A 20,226-nucleotide genomic window follows, 5' to 3' on the forward strand; every position below is an offset into this window, starting at 1 on the left:
AAATGGCCGAAAACTGGATGGAAGCTTCTGGACAAGTCCAACAACAAGAAATGGCAAGCCAACTGGAAGGATTTGGATACCTGGTCCAGACGATGAGAGCATCAATCAATCCAAACGTCAATTTCGACGGAAAAAATTCGGTGGCGATATTCTTAGAAAGCCTCGAAAACCATTTCCAGCTCTACCCTGTGCCTGAAAGACAAAAGTTGCCATTGCCACAGCTGCACTAAGAGGACAGGCCTCGCTATGGTGGAAGAAAATAGGTAAATGTTTATTAGGGCAATTCGGAGACCAAACATATACCTTTGAAAATTTCAAAAAATCATTATTAAAGGCCTTTCGCATAGTGAAACACCGGGCAATGCTAGAAGCCGAACTATATAGTTTTTATCATCGGAATATAGAAGAGATGACGGACTTTATTCTGCGAAAAATTAAGCTGACGGATATGCTGTATGGGAAGAAATCCGATGCGGAGATTATTGAAATAATCTTACCAAGATTGCTACCTGCTGTTCAAGATTACTTCGAAATTAGAAACCCAAGCACATTGCAGGAACTCTTCGAGTTGGCGGTCAAGTTCGAAAATCGCAGAATAGCGGAAAAAGCTGGAGGGGCATCGTATTCTCAAGGTCTCCGTAGAGAATCTTCAAATGAGCAGACCAGAAACGCAAATCGCTCTTATGGGGGAAAGAGCTATCAAGCTAACTCATCTAAGCTCCAAGGTCAAGGCCCAAAAAGGAAATTTGAAAACAACCGTCCGCGTACCCAGAAGGCAGAAGTTGAAAGGAAAGATTTAAACGAGTAGAGGAGCCTGTAAAAGCGAGGGTCTAGACCCCGGAAGTTTCGAAAAAACCCTCAAGAAGATACTTAAATACGGTCGTCGTAAAAAACTCACAATTACCGATTATACAAGTCTCGGATGGCGATGTACCAGTAGAAGCCCTCATCGATACAGGAGCAGAAGGTAATTTTATGAGTGATACTTTTTTTTAAGAAGAATTTTAATACGTTACGATTATTTAAAAATAAAAACACAGAAATCATAGCAGCGCAGGGACAAACTTGTCATTGTATCGGTAAATTATCATTACAAATACAAGTTAAAAAGAAAGCCTTAAAGTATTAATTTTTGTAGCAAAAAATTTGCAAAGTCCACTTATTTTAGGTATGGAGTTTTTAAAAGCCGCGAAGGTTAAACTGAATTTTCAGGAAAGTTCTATTGTGCTGGAGATGGATCGGAGGGTGGTGGAGCCAGTGGAACAACCGCAAGTCGACCTTAGCCATTTGAATGATCATGAAAGCCAAGCCATCCAGCAAATGGTGAGTACTTTCTCGAATTTGTTTTCAGAACGGCCTGGTAACTGTCAAATTGTTACGCATTATATACAGTTAACTGCCGACAAACCCTGTAGGACTAAACCTTACCGCTATGATAAACAGAAAGAGCAAATCATCGAAGAACACATTCAGGAAATGTTAAAGAAACAAATAATAACGAACATAAATAATGAATTGTGAGTGAATAGTGAATAGTGAGTCTATTAAATAGTGAGTACTATCTATTAAATAGTGAGTACTATCTATTATCTATCACTAACTATTAAATAGTGAGTACGCGAGTCCAGTCGTACTATGTAGGAAAAAGAATGACTTTCCTCCTTCGGATAAAAGGGCTTGGAGGTTTGCTATCGATTACAGAAACCTTAATAGTGTTACTAAATTCCCAGTTTACCCTTTGCCGGTTATAGAGGAAATTATTAGAAAGATTAAGTCTACGAGATGCATCACTACGTTGGACTTAACGTCTGGCTACTATCAAATAGCTATGAGACCCGAAGACATACATAAAACAACGTTTATAACAAAATCGGGCATTTATGCATTTTTACGCATTCTCTTTGGATTGTGTGGGGCACCGTCAACATACCAGAGAGCTATGGACATTGTTCTAAAGCCTGTCCTAGGAAAATCGACTTTAATCTATCTAGATGATATAATTATAACGAGTAATACGTTGGAACAACATATTAAAGACTTAGAAAAAGTTTTTAAATTATTAAAAGAGGCCGGTCTTACAATTAATGCATCAAAATGCAAGTTCGCAACTAAAGAACTCAAATATCTGGGTTATAAAATTTCGCAAAAGGGTATAGAAACTCAGGATTCAAAAATAAATGCCATCAAGAATTTTCCACCTCCCAACACCGCCAAGAAACTTTCTTCTTTCCTTGGGTTATGTTATTATTATCGGTCGTTGATAAAAGATTTTGCTAATATTGTTGAACCCTTGTTAGTAATTAAAAGAAAGAAAAGTAAACTCACGTGGACAGCAGAAGCAAATACTGCATTTGAAAGGTTAAAAGAAGCGCTCATCAATGCCCCTGTTTTGAAATTCCCGGAGGGGGACGAAAATTTGGAAATTGCAGCAGATGCGTCGGACTATGCTGTAGGTGCTGTTCTCATGCAAAATACCCTACGCAAAGGAATTATACAGCTACAGAGAGAGAAACATTAGCCGTATTAATGACTGAACACAAATTTCGAGTTTAATGTCGGCAAAGCGCCAGTAACAGTCTTTTCGGATCATGCAGCTGTTGGTAGACTTTACTCGGGGAAAAAACCTAACGCCCAGGTTAATAAGATGGGCTTTAAAACTTCAAGAGTATAACCTTATAATAAAATATAAACCGGGTAAGGAATACAATGTAGCTGACGCACTATATCGTATAAAACTGGACGATGAAGGGAATGAACTCAAATGCACTGTGTTAAAAAATTTTAGATTCTAGAGAAACAATTATTGCTGAATTGAAAGCTGATCCTGAATTTGGAAGTATCTATGCGTATTTGAAAGACCCCGAAAACTTTGAAAACACAGATATCGATTCAATAAGAAATAGAGCAGAAAACTACGAAACAATAGATAATTTATTATTTTATACGAAAACAACAAACGAAAATTTCGAATACAAACCAGTCATCTCGGCCTCGCTTCGATTAAGCATTTTGAAGGAATTACACGACGCGAAAACAGCGGGTTATTTAGGGGTCAGAAAGACTTTAAAAAGGGTACGCGAGGCGGTATATTTCCCGCAATTATACAAAATAGTAACTGCGTATGTCAGGTCCTGCAATCAATGTCAGTTAATAAATGATATTAATTACAGCCCGGCCGGGTACTTAAATAGCATTCGCGCTACATTTCCGAATGAAATTTTAGGCATAGATCTTCTTGGTCCTTTCCCCCAGAGTGAGTTAAATAAAAATCGTTTTCTTTTAGTAATTGTAGATTATTTTTTCAAAATGGACAGAAATTGTTCCATTTAAACGCGCGTCAGCCAAAACAGTCGCAGATGCATTCTTACACAGATACATTTTAAAATACGGTGCACCGATAAAAGTCATTAGCGATAACGGTAAACAATTCGTTAGCCAAATATTTGAAAACATTTGCACTGGACTTGGCATACGCCATATCAAAATGGTTCCGTATAGACCACAGGCAAACATAGCAGAAAGAGTTAATAAAAATATTGTAAAAATAGTTCGAAGTTATGTTAGCACACATCACAAGCGCTGGGATGGCTACATAAATGAGTTAGCTTATGCTTTAAGAACAGCAAATCACGATACTACGGGGAAAGCTCCAGCAGAATTATTTTTAGGACGGAAGTTAATTACGCCACTAGATAAATTATTCTTTGTGCAACAAAGACAGCAAGAATTCAAACAAAAAGATGTGCAAAAACTCATTGACCATGCGGTTATAAGCTCGGCAAGAAATACGGCAAGAAATAGACATAAATTATACTATGATAGAAAACGCCATGAAGCAGATTTTAAAGTTGGGGATAAAGTGTTGAAGCGGAAATTTTCTTTATCAAGTGTCCCAGACAATTTTACTGCAAAGTTAGCTCCAAAATTTGAAGGCCCCTATGTAATTCAGGAAATCAAGGGAGTCGTATTGTACCTTAAGAACGAGAGAGAGGAAATCTGTAAAGCAAGTCCCGACCAGGTGAAAAAATATTATAATCAAAATGATTTTGAAATCCTTAAAAGTTTCTTGCAGGACTCAAGCGTAAAAGAAGTGGAAGATCCAGAAGTAACGTCACTCGCTCCACCACCCAAGAAGCAGAGAACAGAAGAGAAACCTAGCCCTTCTACAAGTCATGCGACGGTACCGAAAAGAAGAAATGAAAATGTTCAGACTCCAGCATTTAAGAAATACAAGAAATCAACGCCGCCGTGTAAAGAATCTTTGGTAAAGAGGAAAAGGTCAGTTACAACGTATCGCAGTAGAAATTCTGCATCGAGGAAAACACTTCCAGGATCAGATAGTCAGGAGCAAACAAGGCCCCCGTTCACGAGAACGAAAAGACAGTAGGAGGAACGAAAAGACCACCACCAACAGAAGAAATTCAAGCACGATTCCAGACCGGAGGACGCCAAGACCAGCCGTCCAGGGGCAAAACGGAAAAGACAGCAACCCGACGACTACCACTCCAAGAGGCCTGCATACAGAGGGCGAAAAAGAAAAATCAACATGGACAAAACTCGAAAAACACAAAGGCAACGACTGACTTCGATGAATTCCATATCGTGGGAGCAGTTCTGCCAGAAGAGGATGTCGGAATTCCAATCATCGAAAACTCAAAGATAAGTTAAAATCTTCTATAAATTTTTCTTTTGTTCCGAAATGTTATGCGTAAATACGAAGTTCTATGTTTTGACGGAAGTCAGTTTGTCTCGGTTGAGACTTAGTTTTGTTTTACTTTATTTAGCTAAGGCAAAAAGTATTATTTTCTTTAAGTATAAAATCTAAGAACAAGCAGTTCCTGTTGGTCGGAAGACTAATTCTGTTATGTTAAAGTCAAAATTTGGCCGAAAGTAAAATAACTTCGTATTCTTGTATTAATGAGAACTTTTCAGTGCCGCCAGCTTGGCGAAGAATGCGTGAAGTAAAAATTTATTTTTCTCTTATTCATTTTATGGTAAATTGTAAAAATAATATGTATTAGAATTTTGTAAATATACGTAAATACTTGAAAGTTATGTAAAAGTAGAATTTAGTCTAGAAGCATAAAATTTTAGATGCTAAAAGTAAATACTCGAAAGAAATGAATTAAAGTTTAAGTATTAAACAGCAGATAAAATCATAATTTAGAGCGAAAGCCTGCATGTCTAAAAGAAATTGAAGAAGAATTAATTGAAGTCTAAAAGAAATTAAAAAGAAATTGAAGATGAATGAGGGGGAAGTTAGAATGAATGTGTTTTGTAAGGTTCTCCACCTACAGTTGAATTTTAAGAATGTTAAAATACCTTATCGAGTTTTAGAATGTCGAGTAAGGTGTGTCTATTTGGTCGTTGAATGCTAACAAATCATTGTGGTTAGGGGAAGTGCTGCAATACTAAAACACGAATATTCCCGTTTTGACACCACACATGGTGGAGAGCCAGGGTAAAGTTAAATTCATGTTTGAATACTTGAATGAATTTGAATTAAATAGTAATTAAGAAAAATAAAACGAACAAAAACTTTATTCAGTGTCAAGAAAGTGTAAATTATAATGTATTTAGAAAGATACTGATACTTATTCCTTCCAGATGCTGGAAGGAAGAGAACAGATTGATTGCTGAAGTCCGGGAAAGGTTACTGTAAGAAGAGAGGGTAAAATGGTTATCTACAGAAATTTATTCTAATTTGTGAGAAAACAGTCTGTTTTATGTAAACGAAGCTCTTAAATTTTAGTTCAGAATATGGAAACTTTTCAACAGGGCGTTTCTAGGACCTGCTTTCAAGTTTACCAAATTCTGGCAGAGGCAAATGTAGGGTTTATATTTATTTTAACTAACATTTATTGTAAGCTATCTTTCCTGTCAAGCCTTACTTTTCCCTGGAATTGCCAATGCCAGAGTATGTAAATTTTAGTAGAACGCGCAAAATATTCAAATTGTCAGCGGAAGTAATTTGAGTTAAATAGAAGGGAAACAAGTTCGTAAGTGTGCTTTCTTGCTTCACGAGCGTGGAAGTGGCTAGATAGAAATTGAAGAACCGCGCGTTTCGGCCTGTGTGCTTGCCTCGGCAGATAGTTGAATCTTTCAACTTAATATTCAGAAAGTTTGCTGAAATATCAGCTGTATCTTAGAACGCGGTTAGGTTAGTTACGTTTAGAGAGCCTCGTAGGTAGTAACTTGTTATTATTCATTTTTAGTTTTTTATTTTTATTTTACCGCCGGGTCGGCGTAGTTTGTGAGCGTCAAGTGCACGCATCTGTAACTTCTAAAGTAGAATAAAAAGGGAGTTAAACCCTTCTTAAGAGTTTTGTGTACTTTCCAGTTCATAGCAGTCACTATTATTGTTGCGTGTAGGTTGGGGCCGCGCAACACCACAAAGTCTAATGTCGAAAATACCTTTGCTTCACCCAAAAGATCTAAAACCTCTTCTGCTTGTGCCATGGGAAAAGAATCCTTAAGTATTTTTTTTATTTAATTGCCTGGATTCAACACAAATTCGTGTCTTGCCCGATTTTTTTCTGCAAAAAACAATTGGCGAAGCATATTCTGAACACGATATCTTTAACCATTCATTTTTTTTATCATCAACAAATTTTTGGTCAGCAAAAGGAATTCTCCTCGAACGCTGAGAAACTGGAATTTATCTTTTAATATTACTTTCATTTTTAAGTCGGTATTGCGCGTCTTTTCTAACGATTTCTATGCTCATTAATGAGTGTGGAAACAGTATTGTGTAATCCTTTATCTTTAATGTGCAATAAATCTGTTTTGCTATCTCCCTCAATCACTGCAGAAATAAAAGACAAAAAATTACTTTCTGAAGAGATGGAATCATTTTCATATTGCGTAATCATCACTCCCTCAGATCAGATGTCAGCCAGACAAGAAGGCGGCATAACGCATTCTGTTAATTAGGTCATGAACCATTGTTGCTTCTACCTCTTTTTGTTTTTTGCTTTCGCATAAAGAAAACAAAACTTAGCCGTTTCCGCTTTAACCACGTGACCAAACGAACTTTTTGAGTTCTATACATCCACATGATATTTTATTCGGAAATAGAGATTTCTTTACAACTATCAATTCACTTACAGAATCTATTAAACATTTTACTTTCTTACCATCAATCAACAGTTCAATAAATTCTAACTTATTTCTAGCTGAATTATTCGATTCAATCTTTAACCAGATACGTTTTTAGAGACAAATTATCCTCCTTTCCCAAACGTTTGGGGCAATTTCTGGTAAAAAGGAATAATTTCCCTTTACTCCCACATACATAGCAAATACGTTCTGTTTTACCACTATTATGATTTACAAGCTTCCCTGAATCCTTGAAATTGCTCTGAGCTTTTCTAAGATTGCTTCTGGAAAAATTAAGCTTTTTATTTTCTGGAGTTTCGATTCGAGTGTTACTGATGTCAGTTAAAGATTTACTGCTGGATGAATAAAATAAATCACATTCTCTCCCCAACTGATTTGGTTGGAACCAACTTTGGCCCTCCCGAACACTAATATGTTCCTTTGGTTTAGAATCCAGAATTTCATACAACTTATACAATAAGATCACACAATTTCTTCAAGTCATCTACCTCTCTTAACTTACAATAATAACCAAAAGTTGCTCTGAGTCGAGACGCGAATTGAACATGCGATTCGATGAATGTCTCTGAGCATTTTTAAAACCATTCAAACATTCACACGGTATCGGCTGAAATTCTTTCGAGATTAGAGTTTTAATTTATCATAATCCGCGATCTCTTGTTCAGAAACATACGTTAAAACATTATTACATTTATCACCTAATAAGTTAATCAACACTTCTGATTTTAACTCCACTGGTACGCTTTTAGTAGTAAAAGCTTTCTCAAATGACTGAGAAAACAAATGCAGAGCTTCCGGTTTCTGGGGTACAGCTACAGTTAGTGTTTTGACGCTTTTAATGATATCTTCAACACTAATCTGCGCGTTTCTTCTATCACCCGACAATGATTGTGATTTTAAATTTTCTAATTCTATCTGCTTCTCAATTTGAGCTGATTTAAGACGTTCGATCTCTAACAGATGATGTTCATTACTTGTTGTGTCCGATCCTCAGCGATTGATTTAACGAGGCCACGAACAAATTCAACGTTCGTTTTGAAGACATCAGAATTTTGGATAATTTTTTTAATCAGTTAAGATTAAATAAATAAATAATTTTTGTTACTATGAGGGACTTTATATTCTCAAAATGCTTCTTCTCCTGTAAATGTCAGCTTTTTTAGCATTTTCTGGGACAGTCTCTCCGATTTGTTCCGCAATTACTATTAAATCACTTTTTCTTACATTATTTAAGAAACTCATTTTGGAAACGAAACAAAAATATCACTATCTTCAAGAAAGAAATAAAGTTTTCACAGTACATTCTCTAAGTATCCAAGTATCGCGGACAAGGCTCCCAGATTTTCTGAGGTAGGAGAGTTGAGGATGCTAGTCTAGGGTCCATTAACAAGTCAACGTTTTCCACACCACAGAACATTTAATAAAAATAAAAAAAGGTACAGATTGAATTAAATATAAGTGCTGTTGCGCATTCTCGCGTTTGTTAGATATGAACACAGTTTTTATCATTTTTAGAAAAATATCATCTTAGGGCCTACTCGCACTAGCTGGCGTATATGCAGTCAAGTTACCACCTTTCTCGTGGAAACAAACAGTTCATTATTTAACACCTTCACGTGTAGACCTACGTCTTACCACCTTCTCGTGGAGACATCTTACCACCTTCGCGTGGGATAGAAGACTGTCTGTCTATGTCATACTCCTCTTTCACCTCGCTCTCGCTGCTGGCGCATAGGTGAGGCTGTCTGGTGGTTGTGTTGCACTTAGGGATACCACAGTTATGTTACACTATCCTTATCTGGAAGAAATTCAATAAAATACTCTACAAATTATTTAACTAAGCAGTTGTTCTAAGTAAGTTAGTTTGCGCTTTTTCTATTTTTTAATTCACCTTCACCAGAATGGAAAAACACATTAAAGAAAGAATTAATTTAGTGTTACGACAACATTGACTGACAAAGTTATTTATGAGCTGATTGGGAGATTCAGCAACTGTAGCACTGCATATTTCCTGCAACACGTCCTACAACTTCCTACAATATTATCAGACAACCACTTTGCCTCCGAGACATTTAGTCGACAACAGCTTGCCGACGGGACACTTAACCGACAGCACGTTTAGCCGAAAGCACGTTTAGCTGCAGCTATATCCACAACAACAAAATAAAAGCATGCGACAATATTTTAGTAAAAATTATCCATATTTATCTGATAAAAGAACTATTTCCAAAGTACACAACGAGAAATCGTCTTTATGGAGGTGTAGTGTTTTATACACAAGTTCTACATTTCTGACTTCATTTAATAAGCGTCAATAAATTAAAGCGACAATAGATTTTATAATTAGACGGAAAAGCAACTTAAGTTGACATAGATTTTGAATTCAGTTTCGAGAGTAATTAGATGTAAGGCTCTTTATTTCAGAAGGGAAAAGAAAATTTTAGGAGTCTGAGGACCGAAATTATCTTATATGGAAAGAAATGAGCAGAGCGAAAACAAATGCAACGTGTCGATTAAATTAGAAATGAGACTTGACAGGAATTAAAATGATAAAATCTGAAAGCGCTGAAAGATTAATCTCATTAACTAAAGAAGCACAATTTTTGTTAAGGTTTCAAAGAAATCTATTTACAAACTGAAAAAGTTTTACTAATAAGTTTTGGAGATCCGAAATCAAAGTAATCATTTGTGATTAGGTATAAAATTTCTATTTCATTAATTAAAGTATATTGTTTATTTCTCCGTTTCGAACATATGCTTTTATTTTCCTGATGATAAATTTCAACTCTTTTTGATATATGTCAAACAACACTGATATGATAAGTTAAAATTTCCTAATTAAAATCAGAGATGGGATCCATAATAACTGACCAGCGAATTTTAATGATGGTTGCAAAAATAACCTGAAAACTAAATCTGTGAATAATCCAAGAAATTTGTGTCGTGTAACTCACAGAGAGATAAAATATTATGACTACAAGTTTGTTTGGATTATTTTTAATAGCTGATGGTCTTTTTTGATAGCAACAGGAACTTTTCTGAAAGGCTTCTTCACTGTCCTTGGTAAAAAATCCTCTCCAAATGGAAAGTGATTTCAGATAATTATTTTTTTAGAAAGAAAGTATCCTGAAAAGGAAATTTCGAGAGGTAGATGTAACAGGTGCAGATGGCACCAGTCAGTCAACAGCTGGACACCAGTTAACGCCTTTATCCCCTAACCATATTTTGAGCACCAAAACGCTGCTTTGGGCATCCGTACTGAGCATTCGACTAGGCACCTCCGTACAGTATTATTAAGGTAAGTTGATCAAGTTAACTCGTTCAAAGTAATACATAAAATTTAGCTCTAAAACAATACAATCTTAATCATGGTCTTAAATACTCTTCTAATGCAAATATATTTGAATAAATTACACGATATTAATGTAATTAGTAATAATAAAACAAAATACAGCAATAAATAGGGTTTTTTTTAAATTTATTACGTGCTACGCCCTTAGGTACCACACGGAAAGGGAGGGATGCCCCGTGGAGGTCTTTTTAAGGGAAACCGGCTCGTATCCACGTTACACATGGGAAAAACCACGAAAACGCCCATGCAGCCAGCCCGTTCGCCGGGACTCGAACCCCGGAACGAACTACCAGTGTTCAGCGGCTTTTACCGCTCGGCCGCTGGTGAGCAATAAATAGTTTTAAAGAATATTTATACTATATATAAGTATGTCTGACATTACTGAATACTCACAAATTTGTTCAGCGTAGAGCTAAATTCAGGCTGGAAAACAAAAGGATCCTTTACATAGCTATGATATTATGATCTATATTCTTTTATTACAGTTTTTTTCACAGTTATGTTAAATATTTTACAGTTATTTTAAATATTACATAATTTATTATAAATGTGTTAAACATGTTTGAAGTTCAAAATCAGTAAATTACATAGTTGACACAAACATTTTCCACACTGAAACAGCGTAAACACATTAAGATTTTTTCCTTTTTTACATATTTCACGAATACTTTTAAGAATTCATCGTTTTCCTAAGAGTGCTTTGGCGGCCTAACTACTGACAATTTCAGTTGACAAAGGAAAGACCCATCGTTCGTATCTCAAGAAGGCAGTAGCTGAATTTTGGGGTTTCGGACAGAAGAACGGAAGTAATGGTTTCAAATTGCTTCAGAACAGGCATCCGAGCAAAGAATTTAACATCTTAGTCTTCAAGAAGTAAATACACGCAATTATAAGACCAATCTATACGGCCAATAATTCTGTTACGAATAAACATCTTCGTTTTCCATAAACTAATTACTTATTTTCTTATATTACTTATATATAATGTAATTTTTTTAATTGTGAAGATTATTGCAATAAAGTGTATTAAAATTACCTTACGTTCCCTTTAAACCGAGTAAACATCCTTATTAACCATGAAGAACGTTATTTAGACTGTGCAAGTTAAACTCTTTAATAAGTAGCTGTTACAAGGTAATAGTTCAGTAATTTAAAGAATTTGGGGGAAATATATATATGCGAATTTGAAAGTTTCAGTAGCTATTAATTAGTCTGCTATTTCCATTGATTTACCAATATTTATTTCAAAAAAAAAATTACCAAAATTACTGTTAAAGCAGATCATACCCTGGAGGAGGAGGTTTAGAGTTAAAAACCTAGAACATAGTCAGTAGATCACAGTTGCAATTACAATAGAGATCTCATAAAAGCATTTAATTTAATAATTCAAATACAAAATTATAATATCCGAAATCTTGTCCTGTGTGTATTTATAAATAATCTTTTAATAATTTAAAGAAACTACTTTTCCAATTTCACAATATTGTCAACAATTTTTTTTTCTGTTTAATTTAAGAAAAATAATTTTGAAAGATGAAACTGTTACACAATTACAAGTATTCATACACTGCATATTAATACAGAAATAAATGAGTTACATTTCAAAGAATTTTAATTATTTTTTTTAATCAGAATATTTTTAAAGGAACATAAACAGAGCTACATATAGTTAGCTACATAATAGAAATTCGGAGAGTTCACGCTTTTCATAGCATGTTACTGCAGTGTAAATTGATGCCTAATAGCCAGAAATAACTTATTTCCAAAGCATTTTCCTTTGCAACAAGGAATCACATTAATTATTATGTCAAATACTACTGCTCCGAAAAGTACCCATAGCTACTGAAACTTTTCAACTATTGGCAAAAATCCAATATTAGAATGGATTTCCGCGTCAGCTCTTGCAGCTGATTCATATGCATCGATTTGTTTCGAATAGCTTTCTTTTAGCTCAGATCTAAGAAACATTCAAGAAATGGATATAAAGCATTCTTCTATCACATTCAATATATATCACAAAATTTTCTCTCATATAAATTTCATCCGTTCTTTACATTCCGAATCACCGAACAAAACTGAACTACATAGTTATAGGCAAAATAGGTTTTAAGTATATTTTTAAGATACAAATTGTTCTTACTTGGGACCAACACGATACTATGAAAAATTATATGCGTTGTTTATTTAAAGCTTTAAAACATTTGAGAGATTCTACAAATAATCTGAGAAAGTTGTAAGATGGCATTTTGGCGCAAAAACATTTTACATTCCTTTTATTAAATATTCGCAGAAAGTAATAAATTTGATAGCAGTCTACCTATTACTATAGACTGAAGCATTAACTCTTGGAAACCAATAAACCTTTCAAACGAGCACATTTAAAAAATAAATCCAATTAAAGAGTTAAGTTTGAAATGCTCTACGGAAAGACATAAATATTATGTAAGTTCAGAATTTAAATAAATTTACATAATCGTCTGCAGGATGGCATCGGAAAAATGCGCTTTTGAGTTTGGCAGCTACCCCTTTTTTGAGAATTTTATTTGAGAGGAATTTTATTTTAGTATAAAAATAAATTTTAGTATATATATTTATTTTAGTATAAAGACGTCGAAAGAGTAATCTAAGAATAGCTCTGAGAATTAGAGGTTCAATAAGCTTTATAAGTTTCATTTTTGTGTGGATGGTCACAACAGAATTTAGGTGTTTCGCATGAAAATTATTTTCCCTACTTTGCATAAAAAGAAACATCAAACAACACGTTACATTTATAGACGAAACTCATAGTCATCTGAGATTTATATACACCTTGCTAATGGAAGCTGTATAAGGAGATGGTAAAATTAATTTACATATGGCTTTAATTCTAAAAACATAAAAACGTTTATCAATTGAAGCATTGTCTGCGAACAAGAAAAGATAATTTTTTTCTTTTCATTTCTCTTCATTTTCTATCCAGTTCTTCAGCTAAACTTTTTTTCCTGTTCACGTATTAGTTTTTATATTACTCTTTGGGATTATTTTATTCTTTTGAACAGCTGCTAGGTGTGTCCTGAAAGTAAAGTCATAAAGACAATATTCAGTCAAACGTTTTCATTGGAACGAATTTCCTTAATGATTACATTAGATAACATTACTTTAGATAAGGTTATCTAATTACATTACTTTAGATAAGGTTATCTATCTAATTACATTAGATAACATTGCTTTCGATAAAAGTGACGTCAGTATTTAAACATGTATTACAACTGGAAACCTGTTTTTGTATCCCATATTAATAAATCTCTCAAATTCAAATCAAAATCTGAAGTTTGAACAATGTCATGACTTCACATTTCACACTGTCATACACGTCGAACCGTTTTTCCTCAAGATATTTCTTAGATGTGAGAGTTCTAATTCTGGACTATTCAAATAGGTAATCTAAAACAAGTTCTTTCAAGTTTTTCAGTAGAGAATCTGCCACATGGCTAAGACATATAAGCTTGTGAGCTTGAGGACAGGACAAAACACAGGAAAAAACCTTGTATTAGCACTCCCTTTCTTTAATTCTGAATGGCCCAATAAAATCGCAGCATAGCCCAGCAGTCAAAAAACGTGAATATTATTTGTACATTAATGATCTTTCAAGAAATCTCCTAATAAAACTGCTATAATGGTGGTTATGGCCAAAACCTTAAATAAACCCAGCAGACAGCTGCCTTACTTCAACGAAAGAGAAAGGAAAACAAACGTATGTTTCAGCGTAAAATTGTTATTCCAAAAGACATAAGGCAAACAATTTGCTATTATTCCCAGAAAGGGTAAGCTATGATTTTGTGGAGCAAACTAAAGTTTGAAATATTTTGTTGTTTGGCAAACTACGTATGGCTGATTAAGGTGACTGTTGCTTGAACTTGGAAGTGTGGTGAAATCTTCAAATTTTATTTCTAATCGCAATGAAGTACAGAAATACTTAATTTTCTTTTACAAAGTCTGTGAAGATTTTCGTTTTGCACTTCCGTTAAAATTTTGAATATCCAGCATGCACATAATTTTGTGCATCTCGGTTCGTTAGTCTAGACTGCATAAATAAATTTTCAAGTTAGGAGCGTCTGAGACCTATTAGCAATTCTCTTATACATTATTCTTTGTTTAAACAATTTTTATGAATATCATTTAAATCACATGAAATTTACTATTGAATTTGGCTATTAGAGTACGTAAGAATAATTAGTATAGGAGAGGAAATTTCGAGGGGCCTCAGAAGTTCCTTAGTGGTTTATAGTTGTAATTTCACCTCACTAATTGTACAGCTCCATCCCAATTCTGATAAACAAAACTTCGAAATACGAACATGAGGGTCTTCCACTAATGCTATAGCTATCGAGAAGACTTTCGGTTCATTAGTATTTTAAGCACCCCTATGTCCCACAGACATTATACAAAGCCAAGCTTTCTCCAAGATACGACGTCGGGCAGTCGGTGTCGCTAATCTCTATGCTTGACAGGACTGGTTGCACTGTCTACAAAGATATGTACGAAATAATTTATTCCAACTTATGGTGTAGCACAAATTAGATGTTCATCAATTTGTCACAATAAACTTAGTTGCCATATCTATCATCGTCTGATCCGATTGTTATGAATAATTAAATACAGCATAAGTTGGGACGCGTACTGTGTCATACCTTAGGACACACTGCGGTCTATTCCTCATTCTAGAAATCGCCATATTTGGCAGGAAGCAAGAGTCAAGCAAAACGCCATTGTGAAGAACCATTCGTTAATCTTACTGCTGCCAGTTCCACACTCCCGGAGACAGACATTTTAAAACTCTTTCTTAACCCAGTACGCGACTCGGGTCTCACCACTCCTGTTTCTCGGGTGTCATGGCAGGGTGCGGCTATTTAAGCTTGATAGTTTGACTGATCGCTTTGCTACCCACCAGTACTGAGCGAGCCATCCTAAATTGAAAAATTTCACAGAATACGAATCTAGCGAACCAGATGTTACACGGCTACTGATACCACAATTTGGAGTCTTACCACCACCAGACCTATGAAGAACTAGAATAATGCCCTTCCCCCCCACAGGCCCTTGATGATAAAAATACGAGTCTGGTTATCCGCATAACATCGGGGTAACCAGGCTCGCATTCTTATCCCTGGATGCCGATATTGCCAAGTACATAACCGATTGATGGGATATACAGCCTAAAATAGTTCTATGAGGTCAATATTTTCAGACAATACAAACTAACAAAAATAATGTGATTGTCTGTGACGACAAACACCAAATTAGACATCTTTTCAGTGTTTCTAGAAATATCAGGAGCACCGAAGGCAGTGACTTTATCTCGATGGATGTTCGAAAATGATTAAGCAATACGTTTTCACATTTCAAATAAAAGTAACCAACAAGCATTTTCACTAGCTTATCGAACATAGAAGTGCAGCGCGTTTAAAAGAGAATGAACTAATTTCAAATAAATAAATTTAAAAATAAAAACTATTACAGTTACAAAAATTAATTGTGTTCTTAAGTTCCATTCACTTAAGTTTCTTTCACAAGTTCACGGCCAAGAGATCGGGAACACATCGATTTCAAGAGAAAATCTGTGTGTTCCGACATGCTGGCCTCACCAGTGGCTGAGTGGTTAAAATCGCTGAATGCTAGGCGTTATACCCGGGTTCGATCCAAGATTAGCAGCCTATCTGCATGAATAGTTTTCGGAGTTTGATCCATGTGTAATGTGAAATACGAGCCAATTTCCCTTAGAATGCCTTTTACGAAAGCGTCCCTTCACTTAGGGAGAGAGCTCTCTCGTCTTTGTCATACTCAAATAACCTAATTTGAACTGCACAGGCAACTACGGAATTCTCCCAAACGCTTTTGAAAATGTTTCCATTTTTTTCCTGCAACTCTGGTTCTGTTTTTTAACTCAATCAAATATAAAATAAAGGATGTAGAAAACACCTTTTTTCATATATAGCCAGAAATTAACCTATATGATGTCATGAACATCTTTATACATATATAAATCTTTATATATATATAAATCTTTATATACACTCACGTCCATAAATAAAGGATAATGCAAAATAGGCAAAGGAAGAGTTAGAAGCAAAACAAATTTGACTTATTTGTAAAGCTTATTTATTAAACAAAAGATAAAGAGCAAAAAAATATGCTATATGTTTGTATAAAAAATTAGCAAATTTTTCTCCCTGGAACAAATTACAAAAAAAAAAAAAAAAAAAAAAAAAAAAAAAAAACAATATTACATGGTTGGTATGATTGTTAATACATCGTATGTCTTCCAGACAATGCAATACAGTCCTTTCAATGCCTAGGCATGCTGAGTATCAAATTATCGATCTGATCTTGGGGGATACTACACCACTCAAAACGCAATGCTCTCCGAAGTTCCGGTAGACATGTACGAGGAGGTCGACGGGCTGCAACTCGTCGGCCAATCATGTCCCACGCGTGCTCTACTGGATTCAAGTCCGGTGAGAATGCTGGTCAGTCCATACGGGTGATATCCTCCGACTGAAGGCATTCGCTTACGATGTTTGCACGGTGAGGACGGGCGTTGTCATCCATAAACGCAAATTGTGCGCTCATGGTGCCTCGAAACAAACGTACATGTTGTTCCAGAATAACGTCCCGATAGATTTGGCTTGTCATGGTTCCAATTTGAATATGCAGGTTAGTTCCGGAACCCAGAATAATCCCACCCCAAACGAGCACACCTGCACCACCGTAACGGTGTCGTCAATGATGTTTTCTTGGTGGTAACGGGTACCTGGAGCTCTCCATATGAAATTCCAGCGAGAATCAGACTGCAAGCTAAACCTGGACTCGTCGGAAAACATCACACAAGCCCACTGTTGCGGTGTCCATAATGCATGCTCTCTACTCCAGGCTAACCGCAGGCGACAGTGAGTGGCAGTAAGTGGAACGCATCTGACAGGTCTACGAGCATATAGACCAATCTGCCCTAAGCGTCTGTACATAGTCTGCCCTGAAGTTGTCGTACCAGTGGCTGAAGAGAGCTGACGAGACAGGACTGAGGCTGTGCTCCGCCTGTTTCCTTTGGCAGTAACTGCCAAATACCGGTCCTCATTCGGCGTTGTAACTCTGGGGCGACCTGTGCTGTAACGTCTACTCACATTACCATTATCTTGGAATCGTTGCCAAAGCCTGGAGATGACACTCTGGGCAATTCCAAGTTAGTCTGATACTTCCAGTTGGGTATGCCCACATTCCAGACGGCCGATAATTCTACCACGTAAAAAATCATCCAAATGCGTCCTTTGTGCCATAACTATTCGGTTATTGCACTGAAATGCTTATAAAGCGCCTGCGAACAATTTTACTTCTTTGCCTGTATTCCTTAAATATCACTCTCTTACACTCTCGTCATTCTGATGTACCATCGGTGTCATCTGGTTACTTCCTGATATTTGCATATGATTCTTGGAGATGTGTGTAGTGATTTTACAGGTGATGTATTTATTTTAGTTTTCTATTTCCGCGTGACTCCGAATTATCCTTAATTTATGGACAAGAGTGTATATATTGTAATGTATTTTGCAGTAATTTACAAAACAGACAATCTCCTTAGTAGAACATAAATTTTATTTCTAGTTCACGGTGATAGACAAGTTTTATACAATTCTTAAGTGGCAAAATTTTCATCCTACGCCTAGCTGTAAAATCTTCAGAATTCTAATCTTTTTTTAACAATATCTCTCGTTGCTGAGTAACGGTTTGATACAAATATGGCGTTGCCACTTCAACAGTAATTATACTTATTTATTAAATAACAAGATATTACAACCTCTCCTCCCTCCAGATAAACTTTAATTTATATTTTTATAAATTAAAGTTTACGGTTTTTTTTTTTTTTTTTTCAAAACAACAATATCAGCGCAATACAGAATTGAAATACAAGATATAACATAATAAGATACACTGAGGAAGAGAGGAAGGAACAAAATATTTTTTATCTACATAGAGAAACAAATTATTTAATCAGGCCAGGGAGTACGACTTAATGCGTCTACATTTTTATGGGTTTTACCACTTCGATGAACGATCGTGTAATTGTAGGGTTGTAGTACCAGTGCCCATCTCACAAGTCGTGGATTTAGACTCACATTATTTTTGAGCCAAACTAAGGGATTATGATCGGTCATGATGAGGAATTTAGTATGCCCGTCTAAGTAACATTGAAGTTTCTTTACAGCAAATATTATGGCGGCGCATTCCTTTTCTGTGGTACAGTACTTTTTTTCAGTTTCTGTAAACTTCTTACTGATGTATAATACTGGATGTCCATTGTCTCGTTCATCTTTTTGAGCTAAAATGACACCCATACCAGAGTTTGACGCATCAGTTTGCAAAATAAACTCCTTACTCAAATCAGGTGCATGTAGTATAGGCCTTTGAGACTCCTTTCCTTCTCCTTTAGCTCTTTAAATGCTTTTGTGCACTATTCTGTCCAATTTATTTTCCCTTTCTTTAAGTTTCCTTTCAAAGTTTCTGTTAAAGGTGCTGCGATAGATGAGAACATGGGAATGTAATGATTATAATATCCCGCTAATCCTAAAAATGCTCTGACTTGACTTTTTGTGGATGGCATTGGAAAATCAAGAATAGCTTTTACTTTCACTTCACTTAGCATTCTTATACCACGTCCTGCAATATGTCCTAGATATTTTACTCTATCTTGAGCAAATTTACATTTTATTGGTTTAATAGTTAAACCAGCGTCCTTTATTTTGGACAAAACGGCTTTCAGGTGACTTAGATGTTCTTCCCAGGTGTTTGAAAAGATTGCCACGTCATCTAAATATGGAACAGAAAAGTTTTCACAACCGTGAAGGATTTCGGCCATCATTTTACTAAATGAAAATGGTGCATTTTTAAGTCCGAAAGGCATCCGTAGAGGTCTAAATGTGCCAAAACTTGTAACAAAAGTGGCTAATCCTTGAGCATTAGGTGTTAAAGGTATTTGCCAGTATCCCTTTGTTAAATCCAAAAGAGTTATATATTTTGCGCCTGCTACCGTTTCTACTCGTTGTTCAATGTTAGGCAAGGGGAAGAATTGTGTTTTAGTCAATTTATTCAATTTTCTATAGTCGATACAAGGTCTTGGATCCCTCCCTGCTACTTCTACTAAAATCATAGGAGAGGTGTAATCTGAATCTCCTATTTCAATTATTTTATGCTGAAGCATTTTATCAATTTCTGTTTTTAATATATCCGTTTGTCTAGGAGACATTCTGTATGGTTTACAGTGGATTGGGGTGTTTTCTGTCAATTGAATATCATGCGTTATTAAATGAGTTTTTCCAGGTTTATTAGAAAAGATTTTTGAAAACTTCAGCAGCATATCATGCAATTCTTGAATCTGTTGTTCATTTAGCTTATCACTTAATGAGCTGTTTTCTTTGATGTCATCAAAATCGAACAATGTTGGTTCAGAGTCAATTGTTGGGAAATTTTCCTCCATATCATCAATTTCAGATTGATCTTCTGTAATCATAACGTTAACCGATTCTGATCGTCTATGATAGGGTTTTAGCATGTTAACATGGTAGACTTGGTTAAAGTCATTTTTTTCTTCGAAACTCACAACATAATTAGTTTCGGATAATTTCTTCTCAACCTTCCCAGGACCTTTCCATTCAACTGCTAGTCTGTTTGGTTTATTCGTTCATACAACTAATACTAAATCCCCTTCAGAGAATTCTCTTTTTATA

This window comes from Stegodyphus dumicola, chromosome 6 (assembly GCF_044657685.1).
Source record: "Stegodyphus dumicola isolate Sdum_Otavi_A_Nest chromosome 6, ASM4465768v1".
NCBI classification, from domain to species: domain Eukaryota; kingdom Metazoa; phylum Arthropoda; class Arachnida; order Araneae; family Eresidae; genus Stegodyphus; species Stegodyphus dumicola.